Source organism: Microchirus variegatus, assembly GCF_963457635.1.
Source record: "Microchirus variegatus genome assembly, chromosome: 21".
In the NCBI taxonomy this organism is placed as follows: Eukaryota; Metazoa; Chordata; class Actinopteri; order Pleuronectiformes; family Soleidae; genus Microchirus; species Microchirus variegatus.
In genome coordinates, this window is record NC_139822.1 from 3,917,650 (window position 1) to 3,928,535 (window position 10,886).

A 10,886-nucleotide genomic window follows, 5' to 3' on the forward strand; every position below is an offset into this window, starting at 1 on the left:
CCTACCACTGGGTCCTCTTGGGTGAGCAAAAGCAGTGCTGGACAGAGGTGGCTCCAGGTCTGGCTCTTCTGACCCACCAACATCATCAGAATCAGAGGCTTCTGTGTCCTCCTTTGATGTAACTACATTGTATAAAATATTAATATTAGAAATGCAACCACCATTGAAAAAACAACGTACATCAGTGACCAACACTTCAAATATCTACATCTTAACTTAAAATAACTGAACTGAGCATGTGATTGTGACTGTAGATGCTCGGACCTGGTGATGATGGGCTCTGTTGTGCTTCACATTCTCTCTCCTGACTAGTCCCAGGATGGGAGCTGCAAGAACTGCTGATCTCAGAGCTGAGTTCTGTCCGTCTGTCTGTCTGCCTCATCTTTGCCTGACTTGCTTCTCTTTAAGAAGAAGTCATGTATCTTGTACCCCTGTCTTTTCATTCTCAACTTATCCTATGAAAAAGTAAGCCAGTCGTGTTACTCCTAGCATCACTTATAGTTGTACAATGTTAATGTTATTAAATCCCCACTTCAAGCCTAAACAATGTCAGGAGAAATAGACCACTGTAGATGTAAGTTTAATATTCAAACTTTTCAGGTAGTTGACAGGCTGGCTACCATCTTCACGTTACGTTTATAATATATTTTATTTTCAGACGTATGTAATGTATACCAACATATCAGTAACATACCAACAGTATAGAGACATAACAAAGGGCAAGACGCAAAGGATTAACAGAGCATGAAACAAACAACTAGCTGTCTGCTCGTTCCATTCCTCTAAAATCATCGGAGACACATGTAAATGCAGCAACAAAATTAAATGTAACGTAAGACGTTCATGAGAAGCGGCCGTTGGATGCTGACACTGGTCATATGTAGACGCCGTGAGATGTAACTTAATGTAAACGTTGTTAACTTTATACCCATGGGTTCTCGCAGAACAATCTTTTATCTGACCACGAAAGTGATTTTAAAAAGCAACTCATTAGGACACCACCGTAAAACTTACTTCAAAATCAGGATTTCACTGTCCATGGAGTCTTTCGCCGGCTTCTCTTCTTCTTTAACGTGTTGAGCTTCTGTGCTGTTCTCCTGGCTCAACGCACATAGCGCAACTAGTGTACAGGAGGGACTTCGCAGTCAATAGGCATCACTGATTACAAAATGCAACTGGCTCCTTTCAATAAGACGTGCGGTACTGTGATATGTCAATCATCTGGGGGGTCCAGTGCCCCCCCGGCCTCCCCTCTAGCTCCGCCACTGGCTCTGAAGGAAACATCTCAACTCTTCATCACGGAAATCGAGAACAAACTCTTTAGAAACACATTTCTCAAATCAACAACTAAAGAAATGATCCCTGAAAGTACAGTCTTAGTTTAGCTTGACTGTTTCTCTCAGTTTTATATATACAGACGAGGATCTTTAGTCCTGGTGTGAATCATCCTGTGGACCAGAAGGTTAAACCTCCACTCATCACATCCAAGCCACCAAAGGACCTTCTTCCAGAGAGATTAAATTATCAGCAGTGTATTAAATGCTGTGTGTCCAATTTGCCTAATCCCCATATTAGATGTTTTTTGGACTGTGGGAGGAAACTAATGCACACACGGGGAGAACATGCAAACTCCATGCTGAAAGAGCCTTGTTCTGAACTCTGGTCTTCTTGATGCAAAGACAAGAGTGTTAACCTCTACACACCAAACATGTGGCCCAACTCGGAATTCACTCCAAACAATTAAAATGTTTCTACTTTTCAAAATGTAACCAGGGAGCCATGTCTGGGATTGTGCTTCTGCATTTGCTTTGTTTACATGTTGCTATGGCAGCTACCGGAGGCACAAGCGCGGGCAGTATACAGCTGCGGTGAATCTTGTGATTAGGCTGATAGATGCAAGGTTAAAAACCAGGAACTAGTGGCTCGTACGTTTGCTGCCAATTCATCTTTTAGATATCCAGCCACGGGTAACAGACGGGAATCCTGGCGAGGTGAGCGAGCAGGCGTTGTCGGGGTTAGTGATCGCAAACTGACTAGATTTAATAGATTTTTTTATTTCCTTAAACAGTCGCCAGGTATCCCCTTTCTGGTGTTTGATCGCAGTATGGAAATGCAGCACGAGCAGCGATTACGGTATTATTTAAAAGTTATTACTTCACTGATTTGTGTGGAATGCTTTTATCTTAACACTGACTTTGTTGTAGATTTCTGATGTGACGGAGGGCTACGGGGTTGTGTGTATGCCTGTGTGTGCGCCATATTGCAGGAATGAGGCATAAACATATAGTAATGACACGGCAAATGGCATAAATCGTGTTATCATGGTTTGTGTGATGCTAATTGTGTGTGTATATTTGCAGGAGTCTGCCATTGCTGTTTTGCCTAAACATTGTTATTATTTTTTTATTAATTTCATTTAGTTGATTGTGTTGTACTGTCTTATTTTACATTTCTGATTTCTTAATCTGTGTCAGTAAAGTGCTTGATTGGACAATATTGGTCATGTGGTTAGGGTTCTGACGGTTTATTAATCTTGCCTCCTGGGTACTGGCTGTCCCGTTAGTTTGGGCAGTAGGCCCAAATAATAACCATTCGTCCCCCTCTTTTTCTTCCAAACAGCGGCCAGTGAACGTGGTACCGGTGTACTGTGGGTTTTGGGTTCTTCCTTCTACACTGCATGAGTTGAGACTAGGCGTAAGGTTAATGAGCACGATTCACTGTTTTATAGTTTGCTGTGGATGCTTGTGTGTGTTCTGCCATTTTAGATATTTGAAGCACTTGAAGTGGTTGCTGCGGTGAACTCCTTTCCCTCACTGTACCAGGTAAACCCCCTCATTGGCCTGCACTAATTTTACTTGTACCCAGACGGTTCTATAGGACAGCTCGTACCCTGCAATGGCTGTTGTGTGTTATTTTAACCATACTTCATTATAATAAAATGTGTTTCTATTTGATGTTTTCTTTTTTTTTTTTGAACAAAGTTTTTATTGTTTTTCAACAAAGACACAGAACATACAATTTGCCATCATGTCAGTTACAGAGATAGTTAAAATGAAATAAAATACAGTATTGCCATCCATCCAATCTTCCAGTCGGCGTCTCCTATACACCCTCACAGCACATATAGGTGCCCCTCCCCATGTTGCTCCGCGACATACATTTCACCCATTAATGTAGTCACAGTCAAATCAGTACCCTACGCAGTAAGCAGTAAATCTAAAATAAATCAAACAGATTAAAAACAAAACAATATGGTAGTGTGTAAATGCCACACTGCAAACAAGGACACTTAAGGATTCATCTTAGGTGGGCATGACCAATGTAAGGAAGACTGGCCCCTCTCCACTAGCTTAGACAATTCGTCAGGTAGGTAGTTAAGCAGAGGAGCCCACATTTCATTAAAGGACCTTTCATTACCCTTCACGACTGCAAGTCTTTCATGGGGGAGGACCCAGAATATTTCCCTATACCATAGAGTAACAGTAGGTGGTTTATCAGTGATCCAGTTAATTAAAATGCATTTTCTGGCCAATAATAATAATTTGAACTTCAAATGGGTTAAAGTCACCTCCCTTGAGGGAAGGCCAAGGATGAAAAGGCCAGGGTCCTTCCCCATCTTTACTCGAAAAATACCACTCAGTTCCTGCGAGATTGTAGCCCAAAATATTTTTATCAATTTACATTGCCAGAAATAATGGTAGTATGTTCCAACCTCTCTTTGACACTTATTACACAAAGGTGAAATCTGACGGTCCATCTTATTTAGTATGTATGGCGTTAGGTGTAGACGGTGTAGTATTTTATATTGTGTCTCTCTCAGTCTGTTACATGTAAAGGTAAATTTAAATACTTTAATGGCCTCCTGCCAGTCATCTTCAATATACTCTGTGTCAAGATCTTTCTCCCACTTCTGCGTAAAGCTTGTGATATCGCCTGTATTAAGAGAGTATAGTAGTGCATAGAAGGAAGAAATAAAACGGGTGAGACCTTTTCGGAGATGAGGAACCTCTCAACCTCACTATACATGACTGGATCAAGAGGGGGTAGGGTCTTAGATCCAACGTAGTGCCTGACCTGAAGAAAGCCATAGTGATGTTCTTTAGGGATACTGAATTTGGACTGCAATTGTTGGAAAGTCATTAGTATCATATTGTCATAGGTCTCAAATCACACGCACCCCATTGCCACCTGTCAAAAATATTGGGACAAAACCTGGGGGGAAATCCTGATTCCTCGAAATAAATCATTCTTATGTTCGCGAAACACAGTTAAAACACCGATTGATCAAACAGCAGGAGCGGAAAAAAAACGTCACAGCGCACCATAATCAAGCGGCACTGGAGCGCCAGCGTGATTATGTAAACAAAAAAATCATGTGTCGGCTGGACAGCGGAGAATCTACAGATTCCAGGGGTACAATTTTTATCACTCTACGACCAAGATTCACGGATCCAGCCCCAAAATAAGAGCAAAACAACAACTGACTTTCAAGAACTACAACCAGAAATATTGTCTTACCTTTGCTGTTTATCAAAACAAATTATTTCCACCGGAACAAAACCACTTCTAATGAAGAACTACACTTTCCAGCATGTTTTGGGGACAAATCCCGGTCTGATTGATCATTACAGAGCGACATTAGATCGTTCTGATTAGCTTTTCTTTTTGTTCCTCTGACAGGGATGGGAGGGACACCATATCGAGAAACTCCTTCCTCCTCTCCTCATAAAACTCACATTCAGATGAATAGAGCTTCTGATAAAATTGCCTCATTATATTATTAGTGTCTTTGGTTTTGTAGTGTCTAATCTGATTGTCATCCAGCAGTGATGGTATTGTGTTGCCAATCTTGCTAAAAGGTGGCCAGGTTTGTTTCCTGACTCATAAAGCCTATGCTTTGCAAAAAAGATGGCTGACTCAGCCTTTTTAGTTAGCAGTTGGTTTAGGGCCGAACGAGCTGCTTCCAATTTTTTAGACAGAAATTTAGAGGGTGCACTTTTAAATTGTACCTCCAGCTGCTGTACTGTATTTTCTAAGCTAAATTGTTCCTTCATAGCAGCCTTTTTCTGAGCTGTGGTATATGATATAATACACCCCCTAAGATAGGCTTTAGCCGTTTCCCACAGCAGAGATGGACTAACATCGGGAGTCTTATTAGTAGCAATAAAGCCATTCCACTGTTCAGTAATATAATCAATGAATGGTGGACTGCTCAGTAGCGAGGGGTTCATCCTCCAGTGGCGAGAGGAGGGGTCAGTATAGGGGGGACAAATGCTCAAACTTACATGAGAGTGGTCAGAGAGTGAGCATATGCCAATTGAGCACTCCTTTACCCTATCCAAAACCACCCTGGATGACAGGAAGAAATCGATTCTTGAAAATGTCTGATGGGGGTTGGAAAAAAATGTGAAATCTCTCTCCCTGGGATTGGTGTCGAACAGTTCTAAATCATGGCAGAACTCTTTCAGTCTGAGGCTCTTCCGAGGGATTGGGCTAGGTTTAGGTGGGGACTGGTCAATTCTTGGGTCAGGCACACAATTGAAGTCGCCCCCTAATACAACATATGGGGTCGATACTGATGAGACCTCAGATAAGAGCTTAGGGAAAAAGGCAGAGTCGTATGAATTTGGGCCATATGTGACCCGCCACGGACCAAGCGGGAACAAGTCGGCCGAGCGCAAAACGAGAACAACAGGAAAACTTTTTTTTTTTTTCAAAATTAGGGATTTCCGTTTTTTTCAAAATTACACAAGTTGAAGTTTTGAAGAAGCCACTACCTGCTTCAAATCACAGTATTGTGGGTCTTAAAACCATAAACTTTGTGTTTGAATTAAGGTTGTTTTATCGCTGTGAATCACTCCTAGTTTGGGTGTGGCGATCTCACATTCCAGAGCTTTTGTTGCTTTTTCAGCCAATCAGCTGACGATGGAGAATACACATGGCTAATTAATATGCAACTCTCACTCAGAGAGAGCGAGAGCGAGAGAGAGGGAGGGGGAGAGAGAGAGTGTGTCGAATGTACAGCGTATGTGTGCAGTGTGTGTGTGTGTGTGTGTGTGCGAAATTAAAGAGTGATTATCATCAAAGCTGTCATCATCAAAGCTTTGTTTGACAAAGGAAGGCAAAGAGAACAGGACAATAAGTGAACTGTGACTGAGCAGCTTCTTCACGGACAGGGACAGAGAAAGCTCAGAGACAGCTGTGTGTGGACTGTTAGCATTTTAAGCTAGCGATCTTTATGCTAACGTGTTAGCAGACTTCATCGTCACAAAAACAACAAACAGATGATTATTCAGCGACTGAAAGAGAGCAGGACACACACGGTAGTTGTCTGAGATAATGACGTGACGCCAGCACCGCGCTATCTCCTATCTAATTGGACTTTTGGAGGCGAACAGACGTAAAACTGTGACGAAAAGGAAGCACGTCCGGACCTCTTATCTGATCGGAGGCACTGAAGTCTGCCGGAATACCTTTCAGTTTCTTATTGGGTGAGTTTTCATTAACGTTGTTAATCTATGTTATGTTAGTGTTCATTCAAAGTCACATACAGACGCACATAGGGACGCTGTCTTTTAATAATCCACTGTGCGTTTCATAACGCCGTTTGGCTACATTGTTATTAGCTCGCTAGCTCGGTACTGTATTATTACAATGAGAATGATGCGCACATCGCAACTTTTGTTCGGTCAGATGAGCGTATTATAAGTCGTAAGAGGAGCATGTCACGGCCCTCTTTGAGATTTTGTACACCCGCAGGTTCAGTTTGATAATTCAAATGCTTTGAGACGAAACTCCCGTGTTCGAAACCTAACATTGCATTGAATGATGTGTGAATGCCACACCTTTGCATGCATGAATCACACATGTGATTAACAGACGTGATTAACACAATGTGTGATGAACGTGTTAATTACACGTGTAATTCATGCACATAAAGGTGTGGCATTCACACATAATTCAAGCAATACTAATGATCAATCTATACTGATTCAGTGATTAAATGCCTGTTAACATGAACCATGATCTGAAACAAGTATTTTTTATTTTGGGCATAAGGATTGGCATGTGAAGTTGCTGCCAACCCATGTGTCCAAGGCCTCAGTGTGGTGTCAATACATGAGGTCGGCTAAGGCTCTTGGTATGTGTATAAATTGATTTCTATACAATAGCCAAATGCTTATATAGACTGCAATATATAATGTGTAAAATGTCTTTTTTTGGGGGGAAAAGTTAAATAATTATTTTCATTGTGGTTCTTGCTGTCAACAGGTAGTGGAACACAGCTCTCCTGAAAGTCGCCTCAACATTCCGCAGCTTGTTGGAACGGCAGATGGCAGAGTGATAGTAAAGACCATCGACTGGCAGACACATCTGAGTCCCTACTTTCAAAAGCTCCCACAGATCAAGAGTTATCAGAACTTTAGGTATTTATATTCAAAATTCTGCAATTTATGAATAAAAAAATCACGAATGGACATGATAGTGTTCCATGTGAACAGTTAGCCATGTTTTAAATATCCTGTTGTGTGCTTCTATTCTGTCACAGCTTTGATGCCAACAGACCAGGTGTGGTGCTTGCTCAAACTCACAGTGATGCAGAGCCAATCGAGTTTCAGCTACTGCGCAACCCAGGAGTTCTGCCCCCTGTTGACAGTCTTCCCGTCCTGGCCCCACCTGGACTGACCATACGTATCTTTTTGAAAAAATCAGGCATTTCTGTTCTGATGAGGCAAAAGACTTCACATGCCCAGCACCAAAGGTTACAGCACAGAAGAGGAAGCAGAAGAGGGTGCGCTTGTGATGTCACCATTTAGCCGCATATCAACTGTGATGGACAGAGTGGGTACAGCCACATTGTGGGGGAGGAACTGGTATTGAAGATGATAATATAGTCCATGGTCTGGAAAATATTGAACTCTCCTTCACACACTTAGATATATTTTATTTTATATTTGAAGTATGTATCTATTTTTCACCTTTCTTGTTTCTCATTTTTATTCAAGTGCTTTTTGTAACAGAAGAATTTCCCTCTGGGGATCAATAAAGTAAATTCTGATTCTTATCAGTCCACTGAAGTACTTACAGCAAATAACACTACATTGACATGAACTACATTCATTCCTTTGTTTTCAAACTGCTACACTGTTACTGTCCTGTGGGCTAACAGACATCAGATATCACTGACAGCTAGACTGGGTGGGGGGTTGTGACCATGTTAATGTGATGCAAATGAGCAGCTATTGGCCTGGCTCCTCAAGAAGGTCGAAATCTTTCAGGCTGAATTTCTCCCTAAAGCAGGAGTGCCTACATTCAAATGGCCACATCTTCTTCAAAAATGATCAGATGGACATGTGTTTGACATTGTCGGAAAGCTTAGAAATCACACTTTCGGAATCTGTAAATAACTCCAAATGTCCCAAAGTAGACTTGTGAACCCTTTTGCCATGGCTGGACACATATGTGGGCAGGTAACTGCGCTTCTGATGCGCGCTACACCCTCTTTCCCTAATCAGCGTCATGCTGTGATCGCTGTTTGGTGTGACTGACCGTGGCTGTTTGGCGTGGCGTGACTGCTCCATCAACACGATAATATTGCATGGTAGGTTATGCTTCAGGATTCTTTCGAACGTCTATGAAGTTACGGCGAGTGTTAGTGGCGTTACACATGCCTCCACTCTGTTTGCAGAGTCAGCTGTGTGTTGGCTGCGTGCGTCCTCTTGCAGAGCCGAAGTGTGCTCCCTGCATTGTAGGTGGATACATCTGCATTGGAAGGTAAGCTGGCTACATTGTGCTTTAGCCGCCGGTAGCTCTTGTTGGGCCAGTAACTGAATGGCTTTTTGGTCTCTAGCTGCCGTGGACAGCAATTGAGCCATGCGCTCTCTCTCTCTCTCTCGCTCGCTCTCCTCACAGGTTGGGAAAACTGTGTTGCAGGCCGATTTGTGTGTGTTTTTAGATGTTGACACATTTATATTATTATAGTATTCTGAGTATTTTTGCTCTCTGCTCGCTTGGCAGGTGATTGGGCCAGCACGTGAATTATAGTCCTGCGGCCCTATGTGAATCTCAGCCTCCAAGCCGTGGCCGACTGCTGTTCTGTCTCCCTCTCTTTTTATTATTCAAACTCAAGAGTGTTACCGCTACTAATATCACCGCTTTTATTATAATAGATATTTTCTGACATAATTAATCGTTTTAATTATCACATCAAAGCAAGTTACAACAAGACAACACACTTTGTTTATGACCCACATATGTCATCCTGTGCACCTCATGCCGACCCCTGCTTTACGATCCCATCATTTGTTCACAGCTTAACCTTTGGTTAATTGTTATCTTTAACAACATACAGAAAACCTTACACTTAACCCATCCACAGGAACAGGAAAACAATTTATTTCCCACATGCACAACCCGGGAAATCTCATTGAATTAGTAGATTAAGAAAGTAGGATAGTGTTTTTAACTTTAACTTATATTAGCTAGTTTATCTCTCTGTTGTGTGTCCTTTGTGTATCGTTGTGCTATCTGTATGTACCTGACTGCAAGACAAGTTTCCCTTTTGGGAGAATAAACTAAACTGAACTGAACTGAACTCTTTAGGCATCTTATATTTACATGAAGATGAACTCAATCCAAAAGAAAACCACTCAGAACATGTTTTCTCCATCAGAGTTTCAAACAGAAACACTGAACAATCATCAACAGTGGAGAAGAAACACAGTCTTCCACCAGATTCTTGCTCTGAAGGAACCATCTCAACTCTTCATCATGGAAACCGAGACCAAACTCTTTAGAAACACATTTCTCAGGTCAACAACTAAATAAATGATCCCTGAAAGTATAATCTTAGTTTGGTTTGACTGTTTCTCTCAGTTTTATATCTACAGACGAGGATCTTTAGTCCTGGTGTGAATCATCCTGTGGACCAGAAGGTCAAACCTCCTCTAATCACATCCCAGCCAGCAAAGGACCTTCTTCCAGAGAGATTAAATTATCAGCAGTGAAAAAAAATGCTGTGTGTCCAATTTGCCCAATCCCGAAATTGGATGATTTTTGGACTCTGGGAGGAAACTCATGCACACACGGGGAGAACATGCAAACTCCATGCAGAAAGACCCTTGTTCTGAACTCTGGTCTTCTTGATGCAAAGACAAGAGTGTTAACCTCTCAAACTCAAATTTGACACAAACACTGACACGATCTGCAAGAAAGGACAACAACGATTGCAATTCCTTCAGAAGCTTAACTCTTTTAATGTCGATAAGATTATCTTGTCCTTGTTTTACAAATCTTTTATAGAATCTGTTCTTACTTTTGCTTTTATTGCCTGGTATGGGGGCATCAGCCTTAGAGACAAGAACAACCTCAGACATATTGTGAAGGTGGCTGGTAAGTTGATTGGTTGTCCACAAGTTTCCCTGATGAACATTAATGAGAAGCAGGTTATGCGGAAAGCAAATTCTATATTGAACTGTTTAAATCACCCCTTCACTGTTCATTTGAGGTTCTTCCCTCAGGCCTGAGATTTAGAGTCCCCTGTTTTAAGTCCAACAGGACAAAGAACTCTTTTATTCCCAGCGCAATACGTTTGTTAAATTTGCACAACTCTTTGCACAACCCGGGAAATCTCATTGAATTAGTAGATTAAGAAAGTAGGATAGTGTTTTTAACTTTAACTTATATTAGCTAGTTTATCTCTCTGTTGTGTGTCCTTTGTGTATCTTTGTGCTATCTGTATGTACCTGACTGCAAGACAAGTTTCCCTTTTGGGAGAATAAACTAAACTGAACTGAACTGAACTCTTCAGGCATCTTATATTTACATGAAGATAAATTCAATCCAGAAGTGATCCACTCAGAACATGTTTTCTCCATCAGAGTTTC